General features: G+C 38.0%; 2 protein-coding genes across 6 annotated transcripts in view; one reads left to right on the plus strand and one right to left on the minus strand.

The window, feature by feature from the left end:
* LOC105672536 (protein artichoke-like) overlaps positions 1-27,681 on the minus strand; it is an 80,411-nt gene extending 52,730 nt beyond the window's left edge. For 2 of the 4 annotated variants that reach the window (XM_067353622.1, XM_067353623.1), the window contains exons 1-2: positions 27,552-27,681; positions 19,981-20,643 (exon numbers count right to left, since the gene is read on the minus strand). The gene's annotated coding sequence lies outside the window, so the exon portion shown is untranslated. Of the gene's footprint in view, positions 1-19,980; positions 20,644-27,424 lie in introns of all 4 variants that reach the window. The other 2 variants (XM_067353625.1, XM_067353624.1) reach the window with 2 other exon arrangements.
* The window catches only part of LOC105672535 (protein artichoke-like), a 386,355-nt gene that overhangs the window by 64,871 nt on the left and 293,778 nt on the right, over positions 1-27,706 (plus strand). For both annotated transcript variants that reach the window (XM_067353616.1, XM_067353615.1), the window contains one exon: positions 19,960-20,080. The gene's annotated coding sequence lies outside the window, so the exon portion shown is untranslated. The remainder of the gene's footprint in view (positions 1-19,959; positions 20,081-27,706) is intronic.

Consider the following 27,706-nt stretch of genomic DNA (forward strand, 5'->3'; position numbering starts at 1 on the left):
GCAAGTAGAACGGTATTTAAACTTGAATGTTACGAGTGGCATTAACGGGACTCTGCTGAATAAAATATGACGGAATTAGCCGACGTTAAATCCCCTTGGAAGTTCAAGCGAACTAGGAACACGGTATTTTCCTTTGTAACAAGTCCATTGGTTGTGAGAAAGAGAGCTGATTAATACGGGTACTTATAGGAAGGCCTGACGCTTTCAACCGCTTCTATGGCGAACTCAAGAATGGTTGTACACGAGCAAAAATAGAAGTGGCTTCTCTTCGTTATAAGGTCGCTCGGTTACACGTACAAATGCCTGCTTTTGACTCGTTCCGCGCGCACCAGTGCAAAACGCGGCGCGGCGGACGTGTTGCGGCGACGCTCTATTCGCGAACTGTTTTGTATTTACTCGCGATGCAGCAACGTAATCGCGCCATAATGCCCCGTTTAAAAGCTGGCGGTCGATATCGCGGGAGAATAATACGGTGGTTTTAAAAAGAGCGTAATTACGGCACGGGACGCTCTTCCGCAACAACGTGATATCGAATATTTCCAACGTCACCGGATGATGGATCTGCTGGGAAACGTAATTTTTGAAAAATTGATTTCTCCAAGATACACAATCTTTCTTTTTTATTCTCACGCACGCCATATATAGAGCTTTAATGTTGAAAACTCCGTTTTTACCGAGCCATATGCCAGTGACAAGTTTTTTATTCGAAATTAATATTTCCTTGACAAAATTATCGAGACACTGATAATTTTTAAATTGTGAGCTATTAAAAACAAGAGGTCTTTCGCGAAAAGAGTTGCCGGGAAATGCAAAAATACTAAAAGTAAATAATAAAACTTGATTTCTTGCTGAATTTAACGTGAGTTTTATTTTACTCGTATCTTTTAAAGGACTAATTACAAATATTTAAATGTAGAAAATTAGATGACTTGCCTGGACGCTTTCATTAATGAAAAGTAAACTTTAAACTCGTAAAAGAATTTATCGTAAAAGTTTCACATCACGTTGATCTTTTTACTTAAGACTCTTCTCACGAATATAATTATTAAATTTCTGCTCTCGCTCTTTTTTTTTTTTTTTTTTTTTTTTTGACGACAGACGCGATGAGTGTGTAAATTCCTTTAATGATGAATCATTGCTAAGTCATGTACGCAGTATCATACATGCACCGGTTGTTCGCGAATAATCTCTGACCCAAATCTACCCCTTCGTCATTGCCCTTCTCATCGCAGAGCGCGTATAGAGCAAAAAGTTCCAGTTTGACCGCCACTTCGAAGTTCAAAGGGCGCTGCATATTGGGGACGCAGGGGTCGCAAAAGGGTTCGAGAGTTCGTGCGGGCGACAGCGACGTCAAAAGCCGGATTGTTGCCCGGTCGCGTTTGACTTTGGCGCGATGAGTATGACATTATCCGTCGGCGTAATGAGAAATGCGCGGACGGGCGGGCGGTCGGGGCGGACTTTCGGTATAAACGAAGACACGGTGACATTCTAGTGTTGGTCCGTTGCCGATGACGGAGTGCAGTGCCCTCCGGCGCATCGTCGTCGTCGTCGTCGTCGTCGTCGCACTCCGCGTACCGGCTCGCCATCTCGCGCCGTCTCGCCCGAGGAGATATTCATAGAAGAGGAACTTCAGGGAACTTACTCAGGCTATTCGTGGTTTCCCATAAATGCGCGGGAGACGGCAAGGAGAGGCGAGAGGGTGCCGATGGAGGAAGCGTCGCTGTATTTTTAACCCGCGGCTCGCAAAAAGTCGAATTATTTATAGAAACGGTTAGCAGCCGGCGAACGGCCCCGTTTATTCTCTTTGTTTTGTCTACTGATGGGCAACGGTAATGCTCTTACGTGTCGGTGCGCAAGATGCGGACTGTTACAGGAGAATGTAACGCTAGACCCTCCACGGCTTATGAGTATTCATGCGACGTTCAAGCGGCTAACATATGTAAAGGACGATTCGAGCGTATTATTTGCATAATGCGTAAGCGATTCCTGATTCCGATTACCGGGGTATTGTTTGAGACAGCGTACGTGGAATTTTGTACGCGGGAGATCTTTTCGGATAACCTCCCCCCAAGCGGAAACCTCACAGCACATACTTGCGAACTAAGAATTGAGATTGTATGCAAATTGGTCGATTATTTCGCCAATACAGCTACAATATTACGTGTAATTGCATAGCGGCTTTAACGACGGCTTTCAGAAGCTTGATATTATTATTTGATATTTCTCTAAATATCTCTCGCTTTTTCAATTAATTTAATTAGCGCTTTGAGCAGATACTCTCTACATATCTATCATGCATAGAAACTCGCTCAAGTTCTCAGATATCCTCTTGACTGTACTACGAAGCCTCAGAAGGTTCATTTACATTTTAGTTAACGCATAAACTTTGCATGAGAATCGAAACGGAGTTTGCGTACTTCCATCAAATCAGTGTGTCTCTTTCTATCCGCAATCTTGCGAATAGCAATCAACTTAAAGGAAAAGTTGTAAAGAAGTAATGCATATTTGAGCGAAAAAAATAAAATAATTAAGAAACACTTCGGGCGAGAATATTCAGCTTTTCATAGCATAATTTCCAGATATACCGTCAATTCCAAATATTATATGTAAGCTATATGCTGCACTTTGCAATATCATTTCTTTTAAAGAGAGTAAAGTTCACTGTGATGAAATACGGCTAACGTATGTGACAGAAACAACTCTAGTCACGTACCACGTTTTTTTCGCGTGAGCCCATTAGCCAGGGCGCAAGAAAACAAGGATAATTATTAAGGGGCATTTCATTAACTCGTTTCGTTAATTCTCTTTATCGGCGTAGCGAGCGGCCTTAATAACCGAAGGAATTCCGCTTTGGCGGCTGCAGGCAGAAAATGAACAAGAAATTTGGCATTATGTGTTCTGCCTTCTCCTCCCGCTGCACGGCCTGTGCACTTTAGGAGCACTTATGAACACTTAACGCAAGAAACAACACGATACGGCACGTATGTGCTAGCACTTTAAAGCGTGGCATGAAAGATCGTATTTAAAAGAAAGGCAACATTACTTAACTTGCATATATATGACTTACATCAAATATTAATGATCGGTAAAAGAAATATATAATGAAGTCGTTTATATATGCATCGTAATGCACTTTGCGAATGCAATTAAAAATAAAATATCTTTTATAAGAAATGATCGAAAATAAAACGATACATACAATGATCGATTAAAGAATTTTAAGATTAGTTTAAAGATATTTTGTTAAAAGAAATTTCTATATAAAATTGTACTTTGTAAATTCTGTTTAGTGTATCTGCAATATTTTTGCGCTAACACGATTATCAGTCATATCAAAGCGAGAAATTATTTTTCTCAATAAAATAATTATTTTTCTGCAAATTTACTTGAATCAGACAATCAATGTTATTGCCTTTAATTCGATTAAAGTATTATGTCGTTTATGTACATGATAACGCAATTTACATATTTTTCATGAAAATGCATAGGATACTAGATTTTACTCTGATCAGCGAATCTTGCAGTAATCGTAAATCGTGCAATTTCACCGGCGACGTATTCTCTCGCCCAAATTACCCCGGCATCTGTAGATCCTCCGATGAATCGCACTCCTCCGGGACATTAAGGACCGTCGGAGTCGTAAAAATCAATTTGCGCGAGCCACGTCGCAGGGCAATCAATTCGGCAGATTCGACAATCTTATTTGCAGGATTCCAGTGCGCGCGCTAAGGTAACGACATCGGCACGCTTCGCCAGGCGCGGGCGTGCGCGCGGAGGCTGTTCGCCAGAGTATTAAATTGGCTGACGCGCCCGCCGCTTCCGCTTACAGCGGCATCGCACCGAGCTCGCGCAATTTTAAACCTAATGGATTTTCGTCTCCTCGATGCCTGAACCCGCTGCGACCCGCCAAGATCCGCCGTGTGGGATTCGCGGCGAGCGGCCACCCGAATCCGTCCTTGCCCACCGAATCAATTTCCGCACGAAGTCCCATTAACGATCGGCTGTGTAGGTGTATGGGTGTGTGTACACGTATGTGTTAGAATAGCGGAGGAGGCAGTGTTGGGTTGCGTGCGGGTGCTTTTCCCCGGAGTTCTCCTCCCGGCGGTCCCTTCGTGAATTTATTCGCACGAACGCCCGGCACGTCGCCGAGGAATTCCATTAATCGACGGCGCAGGCACTTCGAGGCGACCGAGCTACCGCTTTATAAATGGCGGTAACCATCGTTTAAGCCGGGATTTATAACCTAACCCGAACCTAAGCCCAGACGTATCGCGATACGGCGTATCCAGCGGTGCGCTCACCGATATATCGATACGTTAGCGATCTACGCCCATGACGCGTCCATGGAACTTGATGACTTGCTATTACGAAACTATTTGATGAATTTATTTTAAGGAAGGTTCTGACAGATAACGACCTCAATCTTTTTGCGAATAAAACTTTATTGAGATATCTGTTCCTGAAATAACATCTCTAGGATGTTTTGATCCTAGAAATTTTCCGCGACAAAAATATCACGTAATGTACTAAAAGAATGTTAACAACGCACAAGATCTTGATGAAGATTTTGACTTTCATTGCGACGTATTCTCGGTAGAATATTTTAACACATAATTTTTTGGAAATATTGTATATATATATATATATTGTGTGATTTGCAAAAATGAGACAATAATAGATAATAAATTACTTTAAAATACGATCACATGATTTCGATCACCGGTCACGAAATCTGATGGTTCGAGCTTACGCTTCTCGATGGGATTGCGGCCAGAATCGATGAAAACGCTCGAGTGATCGCGCGGACACAGCGAAAACTTGTTGCACGGCTCGATCATCATAGCGCACACTGGTGTTGGATGAACGCGTTGTTCGAAATTTAATCCTCAAACGAGCGATGCACTCTCGTGATGAATATCGTGATTTCCGCGGTCCGAGCGACACGAGCGACGCTCATGAAAACACTTTAGTTCCAAATGTGCATTCCGTCGCGCGCGCGGTTATAATGGAGCTGGAATTTTATCTCAATATTTATGTAGAAAGGTCCGCGGCACACACCACTGGATTACATACGAGCGTATCGATATTATTGCACAGATCTGATTGAAGATTAGAGTCGGATTTAATACGTAGATTTGAGATTGTGTTTCCTATTTTTTCACGTTCGACGACCTCGCTTTTTGAATCATCGCGACATAACTCGTACAGGCTGTTCGTAGTGAGAAATTGTGTCGTAGATCAATTACCGATATCACACTCTGATAAAATATAGATATTGAAATATAGATTTCAATATATTGAGTTGAATGTATTATTACATTTTTAGTATTATCACTCTTTCATAACAACCATAAATAGTTGATGAATATTATAAATATTATTTCGCTAAACATTATTTGAATTTTTCAGCCATTACTTTAAATACTAGAAAATATACAACATTAATTTTTGATTTTTTTAATATTTAGAATATTTTTTAAATTAATTCAAATTTTTAAGAAGAAAATTTAATATAACGGAGTGGTAATACATTTCTTTAAAACTCTCGCGAAAGGATCTTAACAAATACAGGTTTCCGAAACTAATGCTTACATTACGCTTTAAATCTAGTTGGTCTCAAATCGCCCTTACTAAGCCGTTCTCGTTGCCGTTCCATTCGCCAGTACATTTTTAACGAAGTTGGCTTACTACTTTTTTTCGCGATACTATCCGCTTAAGGCTCGGCATTTCCGTCAAGGCTTAATCAGTTTAAGCACAGGTTTTATCCACAAGCGGCTACGACCTGCTCTTTAAATTCAGAGGTAGCTTAACGTTTAAGCTTCCTCTGAAATACCAGGCCTAAATGGTCCCTCCAAATGCGCTACAATCCCGACATTATTATTTTCTGTCCAATGGATATCGTACAGAAATCTGTACACGTTACGATTTGATGCGACTCTACAAATCGTTAAAATTTTATTCCTTTTGGTTAATAGATTCTTTGATGCGCTCAAGTCTTTTCTCCTTCAACTTACTTATAAACGTTATGCATTTTGCATTTTTATTATGGTTTAATTTTTCTATGTTTGATGAGAAAACTTCAAATAAGAATGCTCTAGAGAATTCTAGTTGAAAAAAAGTGCGCGACATCTTGATATATTATCTTGCAACCTATTGCTAATAAATATATTTCTGTGTTAAACCGGGATTATTGGTTGCATAATTTAATATGGCACCGCAAACTTTTCTAATAAAAGTTACAGCGCGTCTTTTTCTCTCAACTTTGATTGTAATACTTTGCCAGTTTGCACTTTTTATCACGATTTCATACAATAAATTTTTGTCGCAAAATAATGATCGTTATTAATATCACAATATCCATGAATGTCAATTCATCAATGTATCATTACGAGTGTTCAATGTAGAGCAAAAAATTTCCACTATTACTGTAGCAAAACCGTAGCGCGAGCGTGAAAATAAAAGTAAAGAACAGATAACGATGGATAACATCTTTTTCCGGTCAAAGCTCGGAGTGGCTTTTTGTGTTTTCGAACGAGTGTAGCCATTACGATGTTCTGTCATGCACGCTGCAGGTTTTTCGCAACATGAATAGAGGAGTCGACCTCGGGTGTGTGTTCTAACTATTTCGTGTGCTTCAATTAGTACTTGAAAGCATCGTGCAAAGTGCAACTTTGCGTTAAGTTGCGAGTTTACTGGCGATTTGGAAATGTGGAATATCAAGAAATGAGCGGAAATTGCATGAAATCGCGACATAAAAAAATTACACGTGACTTTTCGAGCGTCTAAGACATGAGAAGCATGTAATATTTTCCATGATATTTTTCCACATACGTAATATCCGGAATATTTAAATGTTCGCCAGTAACGTGCTCTGTTGCTATTCTATTCCTTCGGGATTAAATCCCACAGGACTCAGAAACACGATAAATTCTAAGAAGGAATTGAAAGGAAAGAAAAAAAAGAAATCGGAAACCATGGCGGGCCGATGTAAATATGGGAGGAAATTGCTCTGGAAATAGTCCTTCTCCCAATGAGCGAGAGATCGCGAGCAATTGAAATAGCGAGATGCCAATCGGTTACGCAAACGCTTAACGTGTAATTAAAAACTAACATCGTTTATGTGCGACGTATGTGCTAACATACGTATGTACGAACAGAGTGTACTCTATACACACATGTATACATATCAATAATGAACGCGCTTTATGTACGATGTGCATCTCGCTTGTTTCGAGATAATCTCCAGCTTCCCTCAATCTCCTAGGATGGAACGTAATCGTAGCTTAAATCAAATTGTGTGCAACTTCCATGTAAAATATCTAAATCATTTTCCTAATAATATTAGATAATATCATATAACCAATTTAGAAAAAGGGAGAAAGGGAGAATTATCAAAGTTTCAAAGTTATTTCTCATTTTTTCTCCCGTGTAATTGACCGCACCCTTACAATAAAAAGTTCAGAAAAAGCTCTTGCGTAAAAGTTGAGAAAGGGCGCAGTCTCGCAATAACCAAGGCGCCAGTCGCCGGCAGCGAGCTGGTCTTAAATGTAACATTTTTGCACAAATGTACTAAATGCAATAAACGCGCCATTAGACGAAGATCGTGCAGCGAATCAGCGCAGACGCGAAAGATTTTCGTGTGTTTATCACCGTTTTGCTGCGCGCAAATTAAAAGCTCGCGGGCGGTCGCCGCGGCATGCCGACGGGATCGCGTGCGTCTCCATTGTTGCATTTCAGTTAACTGCAGTTAACTGCGTCAGTTGGCGAAAGTAGTACCAGCGGACAAAACGCCGTAATTAGAGCGATAATTGTCAGAGCGAAGGGTGCGCGTCAGAGGGCGGCGCAATAGTGGAGGAGAGCGCGCTAGAAACGATGGGGCGGCGAGGAGGGGGAGAGAGTAGAATCAACCCGGCGCTGCCGGGGCAATCATGGTAATTACTCGTGAGCATGTTCATTACGGGGCGGCTGTATCTACAGAGGCGCGCCTAGGAGCGGCTAGATTTCGTCTCGGCCCATTGCTTCCTTCAGCCTACTTTGCCTCGCCATCAGTTCGCGAAACGATAAATCGAGCATATATCGACCCGGTTACACCCTGAGCGGTTCAGCGACGAGATTACGTATGTAAGACGCGTTCGTCGCGCCGAATCGCTTCCGATGCTAGTCGATTCGGATTTAGAGCCGTCTAACTTTTGGAAGATGCTCAATTTGAAGATATTTATTCACATAATGAGAGTTTTGAAGGTGGGAGACAAACTTGTTCGACATTTGAACAGAAATTTTCGCATGCAAAACGATAAAAAGCCGATTCGATGATAGTAATCGTAAATTCGAGTTGATCAATTTATTTACATTTATCGCGAAATAAAGATATTGCTATTATGCATATTTCTGAGCTATTATTTTGCAGGCAATATTCAACTAATGTGACAAATATTTTTTTATTCAATTTGGAATATATTATTAGAATCGCGTGTTGCGCGATTAATTTCATCTGATATAATGTGAAATTTTGATATGCGTATAAAATATTGTTCGATGACTGGAATATTCTTGGTTATGACATGCACAATTTTCTCTCACGCTATACGACAAATTCATCTAATTAGTAACGTTTTAATGATAGTTTAATAACAGGCGAACAATATAATGCTCATTTAAATTTCATTATTTTGCAAATAAAAAGTTTGTTAAATAATTAAATCATAATTTACTTGGAAATAAAAACTTTTACCATCTAATTTGAAAGTCAAAATTCAAATAAATGATTATGATCCATATATAAAAATTTGCTTTCAACAATATCTGTTGCAGTATTTATTTTTTAAATTGTATACATGTTATAGAAAATATTAAAATTAAGGATTTTAAGAATAATCATTGTGCATTACTGCCTTAATGGATTCTATCATGATCGGTGAAAACGTTTATCGCGTACGCATTAATGTTTGCCGTTATTTTTATAAAAATTTTTTAATCGTGAAATTATAATTAAAGTAAATTTCAATGAATGAATGAATTTGAACATGACAGTCATTATTGAGCAATATGATATTTATACTATTCAATTGTAAGTGAAACACGAGTAAGAAACTGAATTAATTATTTAATTTATTGTTTTTGCATTGCGGATTATTTAAGTAATATAATTTACATGCAGAAGAGATGCTTGTAGACGCAATGTAATAAAGTATAATGTAATAGAGCTGCACTCGTACCGTCCAATATAACGTTGCATATACGCACATTAATGTAAATTCCATGTAAACACGATGCCAGATACAAGCGAGTGTGCATTTGCGGCTGTTTCAATCTGGAATGCTGATGATGTCAACAATTACGAAAGCGCGCATTATATATTTCAATAATAAGTTTATGCATGCAGCGCGAACGTGTGTACGTAAAAATATTTAAAAAATTAAAAAGAAAGTGCGCTCTCTATACGTACAAACTGGGTTACGATGAACGTTGTATTCCGTCTCTTTGAAAAGCAATTTGTTGCATCAGGTTCCCAATTTCAGTGCCGCGCGTTGCGGGCGCAAGTAATGCATTTCACAGCGCGCGTTTATTCAAACGCGTGCTACAATTGCGTCTCAATCACAAGAGTAACATAATTGTCGCGCGAAACGAATTCACATTTGTGCGACATACCCCGCGGAGATATTATAGCGTTCCCGTGCCATTCTATTAGTCTTTCATTTTGGCCCGGAGCTATTTGATTCTCGTTTTAATACAGGCAGCTGGGTAACGGCGCGATGGCGAATTGGATTTCTCCGTGTTTTCTCCGTGTCTTCAAACACAGAGCCCATATCTGCATGTATAATATTGCCGGCACAAAGAACGTGAAATCTTTACCCTTTTTCATTCCACACATCTTTCCATGCACACCACGGCACAATGTGGCGCGGTGTTTGCAGTTTCATACAATTTTAAAATTTTTTAGCTGCCGTGTGTTATCTTATTATTGCCTATAATGAATACTTTTTATATTGGACGTCACAAGCATAGCGGATTTATAATGATCCCAAGTGGGTCGATAACGTTTCTTAGAGTGACAATTTTTTTTTTAGATTTTGTACGAAATTTAGATGTACAAGATATTCCATTATAACTGCGTCCAATTTTAAGACCGGCTTCTCCGACCTACTTGCTCGTCATTCTTATTGTTATACATAACTCATCGCTCGTGTCTAAATAGGGGAGGTTTAATTTAGACTATTGTAGCAGTGACATCAAAGCGAGACTGTTGTTCTCGTCAACGCATTGTTATTATGTATGCCCTAATTTCAGTCGCGACATTGTACATTACGCATTTATTAACCTTGCGTCCATTACTTCATTAACTCCGCGACGCATTTTCGCGATGGAATTAAGTCTGAGATTACTAATCCGTTTATTTGCTCTTTCTATTTCCCGCTTGAAGCCTTTGAAAACGTCTACAATAGTATCCGATTCTGTCCACGCGTTTTTAAAATTTTTTATTAGTCTGTTATTAGTCTTTCTGTCACGTATAAGAAATGCATAATCGCTCAACATTTTATCTTGTTATCATAACCTGTTGAGTAGTCACCATTCTCATTATGTGCTTTAACAAGTTGAGGTAATGAATGTGTCATGCTCGCAAACTTGTTAACATTAGTCTCGTATTACAAGAACAATGTTATTGTTAATGACATTTGTCCTGTATATGTACGTATATAAGTTGCGTATATTTTATTACAGTTTAAAATTAGTTTAGACACGTTGCGGATACTGCGTGGCAGGTACATTATGCGGTGTGGCGATATGTCCCCGTAATTGTACTAACTTCCATCGATAAAGCACGCTCGCGTAATTTCTAACGAATCTTCATTATGGATGTCGATAGTAGATTGCTCGATACTTTCTTGCGAGCGAAGGGATGGGGAGGGAACATGCTGCTCCGACATTCATCCGGAAATTGATGACTTTGAAAGGCCGTGAGTCCGTATCGACGTACGTATAGTTGAAAGAGGAAATGTCCATCGCATACGAGCACTCGGAACGAAGGGGTCAAGCGGAAGAAAAAATTGTATCTGTAATTGAAGGATATGGCGTGTATCCTGCATGGAACGCTGAATCGGTTGTCGCGAAAGTAAAATTTCATATTGACATTAATTGTGTGGCAATACTGCGTATAGTTCCACAGATCGCAGAAAATACTATTACTTATGATAAAAGTAAACAAGTATATTTATATATTAAAAAAACTATTCAAAAATTATTTATCATTTTTCAATTTCTTTTATTTATTAGAATTATTTATTATTATTATAAATTTATTATTTATTAGAATTAAAATTATTGTAATCATTATAAATTTATATAATAACGCAAAATTTTCATTTGTAATATTGAATTGTTTACTAGTATTTATTCATTATATTTTATGCGAGCAACTTGGAATATTACGGGGAAAAACCCGCAAATATAAATAATACTGGATAATAATGCTGCAATTCATAAAATTTCAATCAAACTTTGCGAAGAAATCATAGCACACAATTAATATTTCTGGTACACCGTCGCAGTTTGCATTATGTATTTTTGTTGTTCCCGTTGCTTGTTGGATATTAATTTGTAGTTATCGACCGCTTCGTTACGCTTGTAATTAATTTGTCGTTTTGCATCAAAACAGTGGCGCACTGTTTTAGATCGTTCAATATGTTAATCTCTCGATCTTTCCTTTTTTTCACTGAACATGCTTTTCATACAGCTGTAACGATCCGTGGGTAAAAAAATACCGGGTCTTTCCTGACATCGGGAAATATGTCCGAATATCTGAAAGCTCGATTGTGTGTCAGTGGAATACACAAATCGGATCAGTCGTATTCGAGTAAAACTCAGATGCTCGCGCTGCGCAATTTCAAATATTGCCCACGCTAATAGAAACTACGCAGTGTCAATACCGAAATGTCCATCGTATTATACAAATAATCGCACAAGCCACTCAAGCAGACATGGCGGACGTGGCAATTCGAGGCTAAACCGATTGCTTTATAGCGATGTGCATTTTGTGCATCATGTAACATTCATATGAAGAGACATGTCCCAGTGGATGGATGCACCAATTTGCTATTTTTATTGTCGATCATAAATATTAATGTTTTTGTTAATTACAAAATAAATTTACGGTGCAGCCGTGAGCGTTGTAGTAAGGGCTGTGCTTCGTAATAATAAGTTATTGTCTATTCAGAACCATTTTCTATTATTTCAGACGATGAATATCATCGTTTCGGCCTTAACAATAAAGCTTGCGAACGTTTCTGACGCAAGGAAATTTATGTTCATCCCAATTAAAAGTTATCTGAAGCACCCTCGTAGATACCGTCTTCAGAACCGCTGAGGCGGACTGTCGTTTCTCAGTTCATGGAAACATAGACAGTGTAAATTTATTTAAATGCCTTTCGCGATAAGCGTTGTGGAAGCTGTTATGAATGGAATGTAATTTCCTGAAAAGCAGCGAAGGGCTTACGGATCTTAAGCGCAACCGTTACATTTCCATTCGGCCACTTCTTCGACGATTTCGTAATTGTCAAGTCGCTTTGATCGATTCGATCATCGAGAGTTTAACGAATAGCTTGATACTTTGCGCGAGAATTAAATTAATAAGTTAAGTCATGACGTGTAAAAAATTTAAGAGTTATACAATTATCTTATTCAATTATATTTATATAATTTAATATATAAAATAAGCGTAAAAGCAAAAGGCAGAACTTTTGAATTAAATCATACGTTTTGTTGCTACTGACACAAAGACGCGAAACGCGAATAGTTTTCAATGTTCCATTATTGAGAACTACCATGGGTACGCATTCGTTTTAGCAGCGGTATCATTGGCGAACGCAGAAATGCTGACGATGCCACCGCACGCATCCGGGGAAATACTCGCTCGTAAAATGCTAGTTTATGTGTGTACGGGTCACGCGCGTGTGTCATGTGTGTGTCATGTGTGTGTCATGTGTGTACATATATGAACGAACATCTGTCACATCGGCGGACAATGCACACGGATACAGCCGTGAAGTTACTTTCCGGAGACACACAAAGGTTCTGAGAGAAAAAAATCCATCTCTCTAGGATAGAGGAGCCGAGGTCAGCCAAAGCTTACGACTTCGGAACTCGCTGGCAGTTTTCCAAAGCTTCTTCGGCCAATCGACCTGCCTGATTGCCTGCAAAACACACGGTATTGCCTCGATATATTCACTGTAGCTGTGGGCGCGTGAAACATTGCGCTCTGCGCGATCAGCATCAATGGATCGATGTGTAATTGTTGTCCCAGGTCATCAACGTAATGGAGAATGTGTATGGAATTTGTTTTTCTTTTTTCGGAGCTATAAATGTGTGAAATTTTAGATGCAGAAATACACTCAATGTGTATATTTGTAATATTAAAACCAAATGTGTTTCCACGAAAATATATACAAAATATATTGATTGTTTGATGCCAAAATACTAGGGACTTAACTACTTTAAAAAGATACTTTACTACTTTAAAAAAAATATGTATAAGTCGACGCGAAAATATATATAATAATATAACCACGTGTACATAGGAAATAAAATAATTTATTTTTTGCGTAATTTTATTTTTATATTTTTATTGATCTGTTTGAATTTTTGTATAAAAGCTTTTTGTTTCTTGTTCTAGATATTTCATTAAAAATAGTTGGTAATTTCGCGATATTACGTATTGCAAAATATTATGCGCACAAAATTAAAATTTGCAATTTCCCATACATCCATTTTTCCATTACGCAAATGAATGACATTCCACATACGCGCACAAGTACGGAACACTTCAAACGCCGCTTGTAGTTACTCTCATAATTATTGCAGATCTAATTGACGCTAAATTTTAATGTGGATTCATCAATGCGATTTCCTGTTCGGGCGTGGTTCACGCCAGCGATAATTCGGGCTGAAAATCGATCTCCGGTCGGAATATCGGCCGTGGATTAGCGGCAGACTGGCCGTTAAATTACACGGCGCCGAGAACCGATCCGAGGCAATCGGTATGCGACAATCACATCGCACGCGTGATTTCTAGCGTGTTTCCATATAGGTATTCGTGCCGACGGCTCACCTTGCCCATCCCTTACCTGCCTGTCCGTCCCTGGCTACCGTGGTCACCTTTTCCGCAGCGCCACCCTGTACGCCGTTTGATTAACACAGCCGAGAGTGTGGACGGCGTGGTTTCGGCATACTGCATGTGACATTACGGGTACACCATCCATTATTCTCTCCTCTCTTCACCCTTCACTTCGTGATTCTCTCAGTGTCGCGCTTAAATAGATTCACGCGCCCGCGCGCGCAACTCCGCCCCCGTTGAGCCGCTGTGCTCTCATACGTATTTCCTTCCGCGCTACTAAATCATCATCAAGTTGGCGGAGCGACGATAGTGTTACTTTACGTAGCATACTGCTTACAGTCTCAAGTTGTACCGAACGTCGAGTTATTGAATTTCCAATTATTCAGGCATTCGAGCGGCGGAAAACTCGCGATACGCACATCAAGCGACAGTGATGTTATCTGAATAGTTAAAGTGCACGGCGCAATGTCTTATTAAACTCGGCAGGTTGATGTCTTATCCAGTTAGCGCCTAGTTCTTCAGACGAACTTTTCTACACTCGCGATGTAGGTATAATGTGTGGTAGAATTGTTTTTGGTTAGAAAACTCTGTAATTCGGAGTAAACAGGTCAATAATTTCAGAGTACAATATCGGGCTGTTGCTAGAAATAAACGAGAGTTACTTGATATCGGGATATTAATAAAATATTAATTGGTACACTAATTTCCATCTAATTATAATTATTTATCGATCAGCGGGATATTTCTAAAATTTGTGAAATTTTTCGATTTCACGAAATATATTTGTTCTGCTTTCGAGCGTTCGTGCTTTTCGAGACGTGTTCATTTGAGATCAGGGCTATAGTCCTTTGTCTCTAGTTGTTTGTTATATCATTTATCTGGCCACTTCGCCAGTGTCACATATAGGTACGGGGATAATGACACAAACGGAGAGGACAAAGGAAAAAAAAAAGATAAGAGGCGTCTCGAAAAATAACGAAGTACCTGCGGGGAGCAGAGAAAGTAAACGACCCTTGGCGCTTGCGGTGGTGCTCTTTTGATTTTGATGGATCGCCCTTTCCTCGTGGCGTTCTCTCCAGCTTTCTTCCTTCCTTCGGCACTTCTTTCCTTCCTTTATCCCTTGCAGTTTGCCAGTGTGAAGTAAATACCTCGACTGACGATGATCGACGCAAAATCGTTAAACCGTTAGATCCTTAAATCTTTCTGAATTGACTGCGAAATACGAAAAAGCTCTCCCGATGCATATCAGAAGATCAGATTGTACACTTTTATTACCTCAACCGATTGTTCTTGCATAATATCATTCTTGCGCAATACTAATTACAGGTTTTTAATTACAGATTTAAGAGATATAATTGCTTTTTATACCCGTATTCGATAAATTGTAGCAATATAAAATTAACATTTTATTGAATTTTTTTGAAATCAAGAATGTATTATTTTGTATATTAGCGGGCAGAAATATTTAATCGAGTTGCCGAGTAATCGCGTTTAATGCAAATATAGATGTATTCACTACCCATCATTAACTCTGAATTGACAGAAGCCTATAATGAGATAATGACATATTTCATCGCAAGATTGAATAACATCAAAGAAGAATAGAAATTGACTTGAATAGTGTAATAATTGTGTGGAAAATGGTTTAAACGATTATTTAAATAAGTAAATTATCGACTAAATGAAATATGTGACATACGATAATATGAAATGTGCAGTGCCATATAAATTTATTTAATATGCGGAGGCTTTGACAATTAGACAAAATCTAGATATTAATTTTCTTTACTAATGTACCAATTATAATTACCGCACTTTATTACGGAAAGTTTTGAACTGTAATGCCATCTAACAATTATCTCTGTTCATGTATAATAAACTTTGAAAAGACTTTTGATTTAAAAATATAACATAAATATTTTTACAGAAAGAATTTGATAAAATTACAAAAGATAATAAATCTTGCACGAACATCTAGTGATTACTTATCTAATTTTAACATCATGATTAATTGGAGATGGATTATATTTTGTTGAATATTATTTTTTCTTATACTACATTTGTGTAGTAAGAAATTACAATTACAATTAATCTTGTACAGCAGAATTAACTAATTTGTGGTATTTAATTCGAGACACACTTTTTGAAAATAGCATCGGAATTAGAGTTTCATTGTATTTTTTTTTTTTTTTTTTTTTTTATTTCTTTTTAAATTGCTCTCCAAATTGCTGAAAGCTTACAAATTGTTTGCAGAAGAGAAATAAAGAAATAAAGCCAAACCGTTGCAACTCAACCATTTTCCAATACGTGTTCCAAGTTAGTAGACAGTATAATACGTGCCTATGTATATCTATAGTGCCGAAATTAGATTTGCGATATTGAATGTTGATATTGCGATAATAGTTTATGGCTTAGGTTTCGTGTGCAATATTGCATGATCTCAAGCACGTACGCAGTCTATAAACCAGTCGGCATAGTCAGATCTAATTTGTTACACAACCACTCAGCTCCACCCAGCACTTAATCGAACTGACAACCGAGTCAGCTGTCGCGAATTAATTTGCCTTGCAGGTGTCAAGCGCAGACCGACAACTGTCGCCGTTTTCACTCGATCTATTGGAAATATATTCGCCTGAATTATTTCTCGTCTGAATTCTTTTATCACGAGTTTGCTTTCTTTTGCGAAAGCGAACGTATTATCGTGACATAGATTAATTAAAAGACGCGTATTATCAGCCTCCGTGTTCGTTCAGCGTTAAATATTAACTACAGTATACAGTATACGATTACATGTTCGGATTTTAGATAAAAATTTTATTAAATGTTGAATATAAATTATGCTCGAACGAGTAAACCAAATAACATTGAAATGTCGCACTAACAATAAGTACAGCATTAAGCATCACTATACATTTTGCAAATATATTACGTCGGAATTTGAGACAAAGCAACATATTCGCAGAGAGGTATTGTCGTTCCATCGCTATTACGACGCGCAGAATTCTAATAATCCTGTCGGTTATTCCGCTTAACAAATGAACAGAGTCGTACTCATTATCTTCTGCGTGTAGTTTCGAGAAAATCACTTCCACGTAATTTCGCAACAGTCTGAGTTGCGGTATTCAGCGGTGCGCTTCCGGTATTGCTTTAATGACATTCTTTAGCACGCGGAGAACTTCGCGCGACAATTGTTGAAGGGAAATGCTGATCGGATGGAGACACAGAGCGGGGACAGAGAGCGATCTCGAAAAGCGAACGTACGGGCCACGCGTCGACAATCGCTGAAGAGACGAGCGGGTGCTTTAAAGGGTTGTTGAGGCATTCTACGGTGACCACAAATATTACGGTCCAACTAGCGGATCTGCCCTCGTGAAAGTGCAAGTCGAATTTGTGGCCGGGATTTGCTCGTCAGATCGCAGCTCTCGTGTCGGGCGGTCTGCGCGTGTACCGCAAAGCAGACATTCTGTGCATTCCGAAACTGTAATATTGCACTTGTTGTCTGAAGCTGCCGTTCGAAATTAATTATACTGCGAGAAAGAGGTGTGCAGAATTGGTTTCGAATTTCGGTCAAAGTTATACAATATTTAAACATTTTTAGCGTTCATTTAAATAGTTTACGATAAATATTTTCAAATTTTCGACTCAGACGCTTCGCGTCTGAGTCAGATTTCTGAACAACGTAATCTGTTGAGCGTTTTAAACATTTTTTTTTATTATAAAGGTGTTAAAATAATAAGATCGATTTGGGCAATATAACAAGGCGTGCGCTATTCTGTTGTGTACAGTTTTTTTTTTTTTTATTTGTATCAAAGTACGTAATGGCTTTCGCAATAAACGCATTTGATAGAGAAGCAACTGGTGCACAAATTTTTGATATTAAAGCGTTAAGTATGCCGCATGCTGCTTGTGTGTGCGCTCGTATACGTATATGAATATACTAAAATATCATTCTCCAAAGTAATTACGCTCTGAGTTGTCGCATTAATTATGGTCATGGATTACACGAGGGATAATATCGTGTTTACGTGTGTATCGTAAAAATCCCCTGCATGGTTTTAATTGCATCGCACTGTGTATACCGCAGTTTCGCTGCTGAACACGGATTATGGCTAAAATATAAATAGCTGTCATCATTTTATATCGTGATTTACCTCATGTCTGATATTTGCAAGCGATATATTATTTTTGGATGAGCATGGTAATGAGAAAGAGAGAAAGGAAGAGAGCAAACGACGCGTCACATAATTAAAATATAGAGCATTTTTATGGAAAAAAACATACGCAGCAGCGGCTTGATTTTACGCTGCATTTATCAGCTGACGCAGTGCTCGACTATTTTTTTGCGAATTCACATTTATTTAGAAAAACAATTTTAATGCGTGAAATGCGGTGCTCCGCTGCGTATGACGCGTAACGCCATTTAGCGGCGACAGATTAACGGCACTATAAGTCTGCGGAAACGTATTTTCCAGAAAATAACGATTGAACGCGGACTCACTCGGCGAAAGCATAGTGCCGCTATCTCCTCGAAACCAAACTCAAAAATCGATTGGACACTCGTGTAGCACTTGTGCGCGAACGCACCGCGAATAAAGTTAATTGTCAGATTGAAGGATAGATATGTTTTATTGGTTCGTATATCACGTTGTGTTGCCTGTTAAAAATGCGAAAAACTGAAGTTGAGATTTTTATCGTGTGAAAAGTGTCCGAGCGTTTACAGTGTTAATGAGTTGCTATCTTAATAAAAATTTAGTTACACGATTTAGATGTGAGTCGTTTTTTGCTACATGCAAAAGTCGACTGATAAAAAATGCAAATTGAGGTACACATTTGACATAATTTAATGTTGAGCGTTTATCTGAGAAAAATATACGAGAGTAACTTTTATAATATATTTTTACAAGATATTTCATGTTAGAGAATGCATAGTCGCTATACTTGAAGATTATAAAGAGATATTCATAAAAATTCTTCGAGTTTTTATCTACAGATACAATCCAGAAGTTTTAAGTGGATCATGTCATAAACTACTAGGACGGATTATCAAAGTTATGTATGACGTGTCCTACACTCAGCCGATTTTTATGCTATGTAGTGGTTACAAGATCACATGGAAATCTGACAAAAAGTATAAAAACTATACATAAACTTTAGACAAGCACAAGCATTTTTCTTTAGACAAACTTAGAGAAACATTCTTTCTTCAAGTAAACATTTTAATTAAAAATTTCTTATATTTTTGTACTTTTTACTATAAAATAAAATCTGTTACTGAAACATAATTATGAAGAATGAAATCAATATCACGGCAGCATATGTGTAAGCACATATATAAGAGAATTTCCTAAATATTTTCTATATACACATTTTATACTTTATATTTCAATAGTTTTAATGAAATTATTTGCTCAGTATATAAAGTTTTGCAAGAGTCCTATACTAAGAATGTCATCAACTTTGCGCGCAAGAACTTGAAAGCTGGCTAAAGTTCTAACTTACACGTAATGCAGCTGTGCAGTTTCTTTATAAGTGGATTACTATAGCGCGAGCGTGAGTTACGCACAATCCTGTAATGCAAATTTCACTTTGATTATTGCGTACAATGGCGTTGAAATTAAATTTCTGATTTTTATCAGATTTTACATCTTTTATGCAAATTTTCTCGTCTATCTTTTTCTAGTTTTGGTTTTCGACTATATTTCAGACATTTGAATTCAGACATTTGAACTCACACAGAACCCCTTAGATATCCATCAAGTTTAACAAGATTACCGAGTTAGAAATTTCATTTCTCTACATAAACAAGAAATAAACAATCGTCTACACGGAGACATGCATCTTGGTTGTTTTAGAAATTAATAACGTCGACTCACCTGCGCATACGAGCCGCAACGTGAAGTTTGCTTGCCGAAACCAGCGATCTACGCGTGTGCCGACACGGATCCCAGGATCTTCCCTCGCACTTCAGCACTGGTAAGTCACACTCGCACACGCACGCCGAGACGAATCGTACCTCGACGTGCCATCACTCCGTTTTCTCGGCCGACAATTATCCCATTCGGCCGGCACGATCACGTTAGATTACCGCGTCGATGTTCGTGTGTTGCGTAGAGCGGACGAGCACCCTCGTTCTCGGACCGACCTCTCGGCCTCCGAAACGAGACGAGCAATTTCTGACGAGTCGAAGGCGCGCGTTCGCCTCGACGACACTCGAGAACAAGAACACACTCCGGACGGGACTGTCAGTCCTGGGTTTGCGCTTTCGGTTTACGGCGCCGCCGCGAGTGTGTGCATTTCCGTCAGCGGGGATTAAGGGACGTTGGTGTGTTGTCGCACGATATTGTCATTGTACGTGTCGGTCGTGGTGACGCCCACTATGACAGGTACTTACTGCGGATACATCTGTTGTTTGGAGAGAGTACGCGCGATAAGCGTCCTCGAGTATCTTCCGGTGTGTCTGGTGGCCTGTCGGCGGTCTTATTTGCGAAATCGGAGTCTCGTGCGCCAGTCGATCGATTTCCGTGCATTTAGCTGCGCTATGGACGAAACGAATGTTAGATACGAGTGCGTTACGGCGCACACATCTGCCGTTATTTATCGCCAGCGAGGGAGAATACGGGGGAACCGAATGAGCGGCGCATGTAACGAAGAGTAACGAAGGGTGGGAGATGAAACTTATTAATTAGAAATGCTTTTCGCAAATAGCTGGTTCGCGTGTCGCCAAACGAGCACCATGTACATGTTATTAATTGCTATCGAGTGCTAATTGAAATTTGTTCTGGAGACAATCATTCTCGGAACGACGTAATTAATCACACGCGTACAAGAACATGCTTTTTGCCACCGTGTTTAGACAAATTTATGATTGCTCAAGACAATTTTGACTAGAGAATTCTTCTAGAGAAATGGAAAATTCTTCTAACAACAATCATACAGCAGAAAACTTTGTGACTGATTTTTTTATGATGATATATTAACGTTAACGTTTATCACTTCATACAGCGCATTTGTTTCGCGTCGACTAAACTTTCTAAAGCTCTTGTTATCGACAAGTTAAGCTTTCTATAGCGACGACACGCGTTTACTCTTGTGCCGACATACAATATTAGCTGTACAAGAGAACCGCTTTTGCTTCGTCTTTCTTTTTTTTTCATGCTTCGGGGTTGTATTTATCGGTACGACGATGGACAAGCGCACGATGCAGCGCGAAAACGACGAGCCTTCGAGAGAAGGCAGAGAGAAAGTGTGAGAATGAGAGAAAAAAGAAGGGTGTGACCTCCGAACCATTAATTTGCATAGGGTGCCTTAGCGCTGCATCTCTCACACCGCGCGGGAGAATTTTCGGAGCGGTAAGCGAGCGCCTCGTGTACTCTGTTAATTGCCTGGTCGCTAATTGAAGTTCGTGCGTTGCTCGACCGACTAGTGTGCCGCATACACGCCGCGAACCGGACTTTTCGGTTTCACGAATTCTCGCGTCTACGGAAGCTACCGTGTCGGAAACAGTCGGCGTTATCATACGACGCGGCGCAGTTCGCTGGCCACAGTAGCCGGGCGTATGGCGCGGTTACTTCGTTACGCGATTGTCTGCAGCAAACTGCGCGCATTTACATCGGCGAGAATTATACGCGCTGCATACGGACGTGGCCGACAAAGCGCGGGAAACTCGTCAGAGGCTCCTTGCTTCGATTGTGCAAATCGTGCAGTCTGCGCTGAAGAGCTTTGAGAAGTTATTCTCATCAACGTCCGCGCGTGCTTTTCATTCGCTTACATGCCGTACAATTTATATGAGTTGGCCGTATGTCGTGATGAAATGCATATGTGTTCAATTTTTCGATTTTGAAAGCATGCCAATATTAGTTTTGTATATCTAGAATGTTTATGTTAAGATTGACGAAGCTTCTAAATTTTTTTTATACAAATTATAAAAGGATAAAAATATGAATTTAACAATTTATCATTAATCATTTATTTATTAACGATTAATCTTATGCTACAAAATCTATTAAAATGTTTAACATAACATTAATCGTTAAAATAAATTATTAATAAATTGTTAAATTCATACTTTTATACTTTTATTTTAATTTTTTACAATGAGAATTCTTTCAAAAAGTTTTTATCTTACCAATATTTTTAGTCATCACTCTTTTAAACATTTAATACGAAATACATGAAAAATCCACCAAATTTAAATATTATTTATAGATTGTCTAAAAGCAATTTGTGATTTTAGATAGTTTTATAATTAACTTAGAGGTTATAGAATTAGATTTCTATTCTTTGATTTCTATTTTTTGATTTCTATTCTTTAGATTTCTATTCTTTGATCAGCATTGATTAAATTATGTTGCGGTGACACATAAAATATGATTTCCTTTTATGCACAGATTAGAGGTATTTTGCTGAAATTCAATTGTGATTACCGCTAGAACCATCAACCAGAGCAGTAACACTGAAGCTTAAGAGAGAGGTAGGTAGGTACCGCTTGGATATTCGCGATCATGGCATGCATTTGCATTGTGGCAGATTATATCAAATTCATATGTATATATTGGTGGTAGAGAGAAGGAAAACTCGTCAGCGGCTCTTTGCATGGTACATGGTTGAATGGAATGGTTACACAAACTGAGCTATGGTACGTGGTTATTCAGCGAGTATATATCGGGTCTATTCACGGATCAATAAAATCATAGAGCTTGTGCGCTCTATGAGTTCTATCTACTTTAATTTCAAGTCATTGTCGGTCTGAATATTTGCAAACGTTGCATATGTTTGCAAACAAAACTGTTAGTGTTAATACACGCGTCGCTCAATAAAAATGCTTGAAACGCCGCATTTTATTACCATGTCAAAGTTTGAAAAATAAAAAAAACCAAAAGCTTGAATAACTAAAATGAAAATCAATACTAAAATTTTGGAAAAAGAAATCGTCGAATTTTCACGTGCAATACCTTATAAGTTGCTTATAAATTCCTTTAACGTTAATTTTGGATTTTAAGATATTTTATCAATTTTATTTATTTTGCAAATAACGTCTTATTAGCATTTCATATTTTAATTTCGTTCTGCAACGCACAGTTAACGTTTTTTTTTTTTTTTTTTTTTTTGCGAAGACAGGAAACTAGATAATGAAAAATCGTCAACACACACTAATGAAATATATGTGTATACCATAGATGTATCGCCACGCGATGACTTATAATCATAACGCGGCTGATATCCAATAAAATCTATACTCGGTTATTTTCTGCATTAACGTGAGACAAAATAATGCATTTCCGACGATCGATGATCCGATCGAAACTATAAAGCTGCGCTCGAGAGGGGCCGCCAGCACACTTCACCGGTCTTTTACGACTTCATTAAGGTGCCGTTACGAGCTAGATACCGTCGAGCGAACAAAGTATGTGCTTATACAGCTCCCTTATGATAAACTGTGTCGATTTATGAACATCGCGCATGGTTTAACGGTCGTTACTAATAATTTTTCGCTTTGAGACGCGCCGCCGTTGTTTCATAAAGCTGACAGGATGGACCTAGTTTCGAAACGAACGAAGGATAATAGTTCACAGATAGCGCCAATTGAAATTTGAATTTGTTAAGCACGATTGCTTTATATATGGGTCAACGGCGTTGATATCAAACTGAAGCAGAAGTTTACGAAACTCGTTACGAGCGTTAGTAGCATTGGCGAAATTCTGTAACCAGTCAAACGCGTATAGCGCATATTCACGTGGGAACGTATCATTTATATTTAAACGCGACACCACGGGCTGCACTATTAATTATTAAAAATAATATAGAATTGCATATATATACTACACTGAATAGCACATAAAATGTTTACTTTGCTGATATTTTACAAAATTTGCTTAAATGTATTATATATTAAAAGATATTTTTGTTAACTACGTATATCAGCTACGATTTAATATATTGAATTAACTATCGAATTATTTAAACAAATTTTTTTTTTAGTTTTATGTTAAAACACTCGGAATTTTATTTGCAATAACTTGGAGTTATGTTTGTTCAAAAGGTATATAACCGTAGAGGAATTCACGTATAAATTAGAAAAAAATACTGTGAGTAATTAAAACTTTATAATTAGAAGGTTATAAAACACACGTATTTTTTCAGTAAACTGTGAATTCAAATATAGTTTGTGCAAAATTGAATTCAAATTGTTAAATTTTTATATCGCAAAATTATACGAAGATTTTTATATTCTCGAGATATATCAGCATTCAATATTTTTTAATCGTAATTAAAACATGGTCTATATGTATTGATTTAATTATCACGTATAACAAAATATATTTATTAACAAAATATATTTATTAAAAAACAAATATGTTGATATAATTATAAGAGCGAATTTTAATTAGACTGCCGCCACATGTTTATTGCACATTTAAACCTATACATTTAAATCTATATGTTAAAGATTATACATAATTATACATAATTACTTATATTTCACAATATAATTACTTATATTTCACAATTACTACGAGAAAAACAAGTAAAAAATTTTATGCTATTTGAAAAAAATTAAACGTGAATTTAAATTTCATAATTTACGCGTCGACTATTTTATTTCGCGTATTATTTCGCATATATATTCGTCAAATATATCTTGGTAAAGAAACGATGTGATACAATTTGCGTAAATTTTATCTCATCAGCGCCTTGTTTAGAAGGATTAAGGTTACTATAACAACCAATGTCCTTAATCGCCATGTAGCCTAGGTTCAAGTTCAGCTGTGGTGCGTGATGCTTTCCCCGAGAAAGGTAAACGTCAGTACGTTTACAAAGTAAACAATGTGCATAAATGTTTATAGTATAGGTACGTGAATTTAATAACGTCAGGGACTTCGCGGTAATGAGGGTGAACGTGTCAAAATATTGATGCTCGCGCGGTGACAGCTGAACCAGTGAGATTAGAAACCATTTTGTCCACTTTCAAGCAACCACTTTTAAGATAATTTACCATTATTTTACAAATTGTGTGTTATAATTATATTTAATCAATAAGGCAAGAGGATAAAAAATTTGGTACAAAAAAATAAGTCTTCTTACTTTCTTTAAAATTGCACGGAATAAACGTAAGAAATTTTTATTGGCGTTTTAAGTCACAACTAAGCGAAACAAATTTTAAAATTAATGTTTTAATTAATCTAAAAATTTTTCTGTAATTTATTTTTGAAAATTAAACAATGGATCGTTTTATATTATTTTTAGGATGAATGCGAATAATATGAATATATATAAATTATTTTGTAATATAGAGATCGATTGCGAATAAAAATGTGAGAACAATTTTACGTCTTTTTCTAACAATTTTTACAATATAAAAGTTTAATAGTGTTTAATTTTGCATAAATTACATTTTAAATTATAGTTTACTGAAAAATATGCGCTTTATAGGTATCTAATTATTAAATTGCAGCGCGTTTTTTCCAATTTATATATCTCTCGGCAATCACATATTTTTAGTTAAGCAAATATAATTTAAAGTTATTGCAAATAATACTTTATATAAAACTCCGAGAACTTTGTTCAAATTTCGCAATCATCGAATAAGTTTGAGTGCCATACTGAAACGATACTGAAAAATAGAACTTCTCTCGCAACAGTTTCTCTTGAAACAGTCGCATGAAAAGTAATCGCAAGTATTTCACACACAAAGATATGTCAATGTTTATTTAAAAAAAAAGAGACTTTACTTTACATCGAAAAAGTAAAACTCGCCGACGTCCATACAAATATGCCAAAATTTGACAGCGATATTTCTGGTTGGGCCAGATATGCATTTCGATGCTTTGTTTAAAACGTAGCACGGTAGGACGGATTTTTCGTGCCGTCATATAAGTCTTCTTTTTGCCTCTGCATTTTTTTATAACGATATACGAAGATCGTCGGCCGTGCGTTGCAACGTACTATGCAAACAATGCGTATACATATTTATATATGCTACTACAGGTATCGTACCGATAAAATCGCCGTTATGATGAGAATGGGGCCGACGGAATATTTGAATACTGTTTAACCGGCGTGTCTCAGCCGGATTTTATAAACGTCCAGACTGATTAAAGTTTTTACGCCGTTCTAATTCCGGAACTTCCTCCACAGCCAGACATGGGAAGCGTTGTAAGTTTATCGTCGGTTCTAGATGCTGTTTACGCCACGAGCTGCGGTAATTGGAGTCCCCAACACGAGTCGTCTTTATCGCGTGACAGTCGGACCAGTGCTTTAATTTTTCACGTTATCGGCATGATTAACGCATTGTGTTATATACGTCGACGTATATATATATATATATATATATATATACATATGCGCGCACACAATTCAGCTACGTATCTGCGATTGCATCGAAACGCGTAATACCCATAAAATCCGGGTGCATTAAAGTTAACTCGCAATCGAGACAAAATTATAGGTTGCACTTTCCCGGTGCATCGTGTGCACCGCGCGCGAAAAGCTGTACGCGAATCGTAAACTTGCGCCATTCATTCATAGAATTATGAATTTTTCATGCCGCATGCAATTTTATTAGGCCACTCTGGGGCGGTGAAACGCTCTTATCGTGTATTCGTGTGTCTCCTAACTATACTTGCCAATAATCCGCCGTTGCACACTCCGCTCCGCGCTGTTTATCAACCTACCGGTTGTCAGAAGCGTTACATACGTGCTGTCAAACACATATTTCGAGCACGTATGTATTAATTTGGATTTGAATTAAATTTCAGTGGTACAAGTTACGTCAAGCTGCACGGATCATTAATACGAATATATTACCTCATTAACTTTTTTGCATTTGCCTTTTTTACAAATGTATTACGCCATTGTGTTTCTCGCATTAACTTCACCGATTAGTTTTTTTTTTTACTCCGTTGTAATCTTTACTCTGAAATCTAGTCACATCTTATACTTTATCTCCCTTCATGGTAAACTTTACTTTTTTACGCGCAACTTGGTGCAATATCCAATTCCATTAAAACTTACGGCCAAAGAAATTTAGCTCTTACGCGTATAAACTTTAATGATGCGTAACGTAAACCGGGAGGGTGTATGTTTCATTTGCGTATAAAAGATTCACAGTCGTATCACAGTTGTTCTTTCAAGAGTTTCTACAGAACGAATGCGTCGTAATGATACACTATAATAGATAGAAGATACACGAATTCCCCTCACAGAAAAATGGAATAACCGAGCAATTGGACGGAAAAAATTCGGGACTCTTTCTTTTTCTCTTTCTTTCTATCTCTATCTCTCTCCCTCTCCCTTTGCCTCTCCCTCTCCCTCATTCACCGGCTCCGATTTCGCGCCAATGGAAGTAGTCGTCGCTTAGTTTAGCTGCGAGATCATCGCTGTTGCTTTGTTGTTCGCGTTTTCGTCGTCTATGCACTGTGCGAATAATTTTCATTCAGAAACTCACACAGAAGTTTATCCCGCCGGAACGGCGCAATCCGATGAGATGCGCTGCATCCTCGTAAAATCCGAACAAATGCAACGGCCGACAAATGTGAGGGCGACCGTCGAAATACCGACGCGTCTCGCGGCAACGTACGGGCACGCACGCACGCACGAGGA

The sequence above is a fragment of the Linepithema humile genome, chromosome 4, assembly GCF_040581485.1.
Source record: "Linepithema humile isolate Giens D197 chromosome 4, Lhum_UNIL_v1.0, whole genome shotgun sequence".
NCBI lineage: Eukaryota > Metazoa > Arthropoda > Insecta > Hymenoptera > Formicidae > Linepithema > Linepithema humile.